General features: G+C 39.7%; 1 long non-coding RNA gene across 1 annotated transcript; it reads right to left on the bottom strand.

Moving 5' to 3' along the window:
- Nucleotides 1-260: 260 nt before the first annotated feature.
- Nucleotides 261-2,577, bottom strand: LOC125427191. Its single transcript, XR_007243648.1, has 3 exons — nucleotides 2,421-2,577; nucleotides 851-1,007; nucleotides 261-543 (listed from the first exon to the last, which is right to left on the bottom strand). It is a non-coding gene; the product is annotated as an uncharacterized LOC125427191 (long non-coding RNA).
- Between the last annotated feature and the right edge of the window lie 3,301 nt (nucleotides 2,578-5,878).

Genomic DNA, 5,878 nt, shown 5'->3' with positions numbered 1-5,878 from the left:
CTCCCGCAGGGAGGTTTTTGGAGGCGGCCTGAGGCCGCCCTGGGGGAGGGGGGAGGGAGCCAGGTCGGCGCTGCTGCATTTTGGCAGCGCCGCCTGTGCGAATGGCTCCCTGGGGACAGCGTTTTTGCCATCCCCAGGGCGTCGTTATTGGCCCATGCAGAAAGGGCCAGAGTTATAATCAGTGTCTGTAGCAGTTGCTAGACAGTTGGTTATCAAAGAACATATGACTGTGCCCTCAGGTGGTTAGGGGTTACCTGAAGTGTTACTGATGAGATTTCCTTGGTGGGTAGCTTGATTATGAGGGCCCTCCATCAATAAATTCCACAGATGCAGTAGATTGAGTTTCTCACAAGCTAGTAAGGAAAAGGTCAAAGTGAGATGGCCACCAAGTGTTCTGAAGATATATGTGTTAAGTGGCAGTAGGCATCAGTAGCTCTTTGTGTTCTTTCTCTGTGATGTTCTGATGAACGTAAATACCAAATGAATGGCTTCCAGAAGCAATGGGGAAGACATCATTCTTGTTTCTTTTTGGCTGAAGTTTCTCTTGAAAGGAAGGGGGAGAAACCAAGAAAAATTTAATTTCAAAGGAAGAGCGCATGTTCAACATATTTTTAAATGACTTAGTTGATTTACAAAATAGACTAACAGGGGCCATGCTCATAAATATACATATATGTATATTGCCCAGAATACAAAACAATTCCATCTGGAGAACCAGCTATTGTTTTGAACAAAGGGCTTCCACTCTAGTCATTAATAGTGTATTTTATTAAAGGAAAATTGGCTTCAAAAGCGGTTGGGATTTGTGGGAATAAAAATAAAACTGGGATGAAAGTAATTATCCACTAACCCATTTTTTTTGCCTCATGCTCATTTGTCTATCCTAGACATAGGCGGCGGCAGCAACAGCAACTCCACTATTTTCTGTTCCTTCCATGTTTGATCTTTTCCTTTCCTTTTTTTGCTGAACGTTGGCACCAAAGGGAAGGCGAGGAACCTTGTGCATCCTGTGTGTGATATCAATTCTTTCAGCTTTCAGTAGGAACATAAGGGAAAATTATATCTCTTGTATTATATACAAAATATATACAAACATATACATGTACACATACACATATATACACTGGGATCAAGACTACAAGCATAGATTAGGAGCTAGATCTTATGCTGTTGTGGAGACTTGCTGAGATCAATAGCACATGGGTCCTCAAATGTGTTGAGCCTGCGAGGACTTCTAATATTTTGAGAAATGGTTGTGTAACCACAAAGTAATTAACAGGGACATCAAGACAAATCAGAAAGTGGCCTCATTGGTGGAGGGGGATCGCAACATTTCCAGAGCTTCCAAGCAAAGTGATCTCCTATGATGGAGGAATTTGACAATCAGTGGTCCCTGGAAACAAAGAATGATGCCTCCTGCAATCTTCTGTTTTAAAAAATCCTCTTACTCCGAAAAGGGAAGGAAAGCAAAAACTGGCTCTGCGTTTTGAACAACAGATGATTTGCGGAATGAGCAAACAGGCACCAGGAAATATACTGGCAAGTACTATAACACCCACAGGTGCCATGTTGGGGATAGCTGCAAGAGAAGCCTCTCATTGTTCTCCTAATTGGCATATGCAATTAAATCCAGTTCAGTTCATTTGTTTAAAACTGACTTCACAAAGTGAGAGTGAGTCCACATTAATTTATAGGCTGTCAAATTCCTCATTATGCAGTGTATTAAATGTATGTTTCTTATGTTTAAGGTACTTCAAAAGAAATAAAAATTCAATGAGTTATACCAAGCCAGAATCCTATAGGTTACTCCTTGACTGTGTGATGAACCTCTGCTGAGAAGAAGAATGCTATGAAAAAGAGATTCCAGTTTTGTTTGCTAAATCAATATATTTTGTAATTTTGGAGGCATCTCTCTGTGCTAACTGTTCAACAACAAATAAGACCACATTTTATGCTGTAATGTAATCAAACTGTACGTGAATATCAAGTCTGGTTTCTGTGGCCAGGAAATGGTCAGCATTTTTAAATGAGGGCAGACCTTGGAGACATTGACCTCAATCTGCATTTCTACAACATATGGTATCTCTCCTGTTGGCTTCCAAGGTACCACAAAATAATTCAGTCTAAATACTGCTGTCTTAGATGTAAACCACTTTCGACCCAGAGCAGACTTGCAAAAAAGTGGCTTTTGTGGTGGGGCACTGTGCCGGGACCATCGACCACATTTGGCATCAAATGACTTATAAGGCTCTAAGGGCTTACAGAAATGGAGGAAACATCATAAATATTAATTTTCCAAAAATTCATCCTCAGACAGAGTGATTAAAGAAGATATATTTGTGTCCTAGTAATACAGCCAAGCTGAGAGTAGTGACAGGGACACTAACACATACTGCTTGAATGTCAAGTTCCTACAAAACCTGATGATGAATTAGGAGTCTTCTCACAGCAGCAGCATTAGGTTTCCACAGGGACCCTGGTAGATGGTATTGAGTGGCAGAAGTTGTAAGTTACCAGTTGGCAGAAGGAAAGCAAAACAGTTCTTATGCTTTTCATATACATTCACTCTAATGTGTTTGCCAGGACCTGAAATAGATGGAATAAATATATATTACACCTTCAGGATTGATTTTTTTTAGGTTTCCTTTAAAAAACACATAATTAACTTATGCAATTTACTACCCTTTGCCCCCTTCTGCACGGGTCAATAAACACAGGGGTAAGACACTAAATAATCAATTTTGGGGAGGGGACTTCACACAGATCCTGCCCCCAAATGAGTTTGCACTGTATTATTTCCTTCAAATCAGGTTTTTTGAAAATCTCTAAACAAGCTGTCCTTTTCAAAAATCCCCATCAGAACTCTAGCTCTGACAAAGATCAGTCGTGGCACCTCATCTGTGAAATGCCCTTCCCCTTGAGTCTTGCAAGATGCCTAGGTGACTTTCTTTTAGGTGCCACACCAAAGCAATTTTGTTTTCCTAGGCTTTTAATTAAGGGTTCTATCTTTTAAAATCATTTTATAGTGTACTCTATCTAAAATCTAAAAATTTGTTATTTTAAGAGACTCCATTATTTGGCTTTTTTTATTCTCTGGTTCTTTTGTTTGTTTGTTCTGTTTTCTCCCTTTGCAATGCAGGGACACAAACTGTGTCCTCCTCAGGTGCTGCCTCAAATCTCCAGGAATTTCCCTCCCAGAGATGGCAACCCTAGGTCACACACATACATGCATGCAAGTTTTCTCTGCTTTCCTTCCTTCATTAAAACTTATAGCAAATGCATTGCACATTGCAAAGAAAACACTATCATTAGCTGTGCTTTTTTTGGCCTGCATGTGTGTGGTAAAATGTCTAGTAACAGTTGGCAAGACTTCTGCAGGGAGCGAGGTTCCCATGGTTAGATCTAAAGCCCAAGTACTTGGAACAAATTAACACCAGCCAAGAAAGTGAGGCTAATTATTGGAAGACTTGGAAGCGAAGGTCTTCCAAGCTTTAAAAAAATGTGGTTTGTTCTCAAACATCTTTCTCTTTCTTCCCATTGTCTTTGTGCTACAAACATGCTGTAGGTGATCTCAGGCCTTTGGAAAGCATAGCCTCCAGCTCTAGAAGCCTGTCAATCCATCAGGTCACTGCCACCAAGGACACTGGATGATATTTCAAAGCTGAGAAGAGGGTCCATAGGGAGCTGGATGTCTTTCTGTCCATGTTTTCTCATTAGTGGTTTTGCATCATTGAAAGTCATCTTCATTGGAGGCCCAGTATTCTAGCAACATGCTGCTTTAATCTCGGGTGGGCACTAAAATTTTTGAAAAGCAAAGTATGCACACTCAACACGAGAACAGTAATCTTTGCTAATATAGTCTTTGGATAATGGCTGTGTAAATTCAGCAGAGCCTTCTGGAACATCTGCCTTTGGTAACATTTTAATGGAGCAAAATTGCTCAGTAGTCACCCTGCTGTCAACCTTTCATGCATAATAACAGTTTGTGTGTTTGTGTGTGTGTTGAGGGTTCAGGACTGAGATATTAAGAAACCCATTTTAAAGAAAGATGCAGTATTGTCTGAAACACATCAGTTCTTATCCTGATCAACACATTTTGCCTTCTCCAATTTTTTTTCTGCTGTACAGTCCAGCTACTCAGAGATTTAAGGGAACTAAATTTTTAATGGGCAGTCCTTTGCATATGGAAATCAAAGTATCACTTGGATCAGAAAACAAAACCAGCACCATTAATAAAGCCTATTGAAAGGCTATTGAAATCTCATTAATCTGACAAATGCAATACATTCTCAACAACTGATTAAGACAAATCCAAAACAAAGTAGAGCAGATTTCTGATGCACACAAAATAGAAAAGTAGTTGGGAGATCACTTAGTGTAATATACTTCCTTCACACCCTGCCTCTCTCTCTCTTTCTCTAGTGGGGACTCAAAGTGGTTTACATCATTCTCCTCTCTTCCATTTTAATTTCAGAACAGATTGGGTGGTAGACTAGACTGAAATTGTGAGCCAGGCCCAAGATCACTCAGAAAACTCCTGAATCCTAGTCTGACACTAAACACTACTTCCTGGGGTAACAATGGTAAGGATTGTCTTGATCAGAAATAATGAAATCTATTGAAAAGTATTGTTTTAAATACTGAGCTAATAGCACATGTCTTATGATGATAATCACTGAGCAGTTAAAATGGTACTGAAATGGATTCAAATGCATAAAAAGGCTAATCTCTGAGCATTGAACAGATGGGTAACAAACCACAAGCAAGCAACTTTTTGATATAGGGAGTTATGAGTCTCTATATTTTGCTCTCTCTACACCTTTAGTAATGAGCTGCTAATATAAGTGCTGATGACATGCAATGCATTAAAATCAGTGTGTTACTCAAAATGCTTATTTTATCAACTACTTTTTAATTAGATTTGTGTGAACTAGGAAGCAAGATGATGACATGTCTGGGTTTGGTCTCAAGCCAATAGAAATATACACTAGTAGGAGATTTGGGTCTTACTAGACCAAAGTTTAATCATAGAATTAGGGTGAGTTTAGATGTTGAGCACTATCAAGAAGGCATGGTTTTCCTGAACTGTGCCCTTTCAAGTGTACAGGTGGAGAATCATATACCTTGGTGCTGCCCCCCAAAATCTCTGCTTGTAGAAAAACAGCAATTTGGGGAGACAAGTAGTCTGAACCTTCTTTTTGACAAATTTGTATATCCAAAGGAAGCTTTCTGGGAATCCAGAAATATTTTTCCTGTGGTGAGTTGTTTCTCCTCAATCCTTTGGGTTTCTCTTGGTCTTAAAGCTCTGATTTCTGTTATGGAGTAGCCAGTAGCCATTAGCTTGCAGAGCCTTGTCTAGATGATTGATTTCATCAGCGAGGAGGTGAGGTTCACAAATTCGTTTTGCACTATCTGTCAGAGTTTTGATTATACCCCTTTTTTGTTGTGGGTGGTGGTTGGAGTTTTTAAATAGATACCGATCCGTGCATGTTGGTTTTCTGGAGACTGTGTGGCCCAATTGATGGTTGGGACTGCGAAAGACCAAGACATCTAAAAAAGGCAGTTTTCCTTCTTTTTCAGTTTCCATGGTAAATTGGATGTTTGGGTGAATGCCGTTAAGGTGGTCCAGAAAATATTTGTACCATACATCAAGGGAATCACAGATCATATAGGGAAACTGATGAAAAGACATAACCTACAAACCATCTTCAAACCTACCAGGAAAATACAGCAGATGCTATGCTCAGCAAACAAGAGAGACCCCCTCACTTCTGCAGGAGCATGAAAGACACTTAGCTTAACCATCCTGAAAAATCTGCAGTTGCAGAACATGTGTTAAACAAAACTGGACATAACATTTTATTTGAAAACACTGAAA

Source organism: Sphaerodactylus townsendi, linkage group LG02 (assembly GCF_021028975.2).
Source record: "Sphaerodactylus townsendi isolate TG3544 linkage group LG02, MPM_Stown_v2.3, whole genome shotgun sequence".
NCBI classification, from domain to species: domain Eukaryota; kingdom Metazoa; phylum Chordata; class Lepidosauria; order Squamata; family Sphaerodactylidae; genus Sphaerodactylus; species Sphaerodactylus townsendi.
The sequence above is the reverse complement of the archived record's forward strand: the minus strand, read 5'-3'. Positions and strand labels throughout refer to the sequence as shown.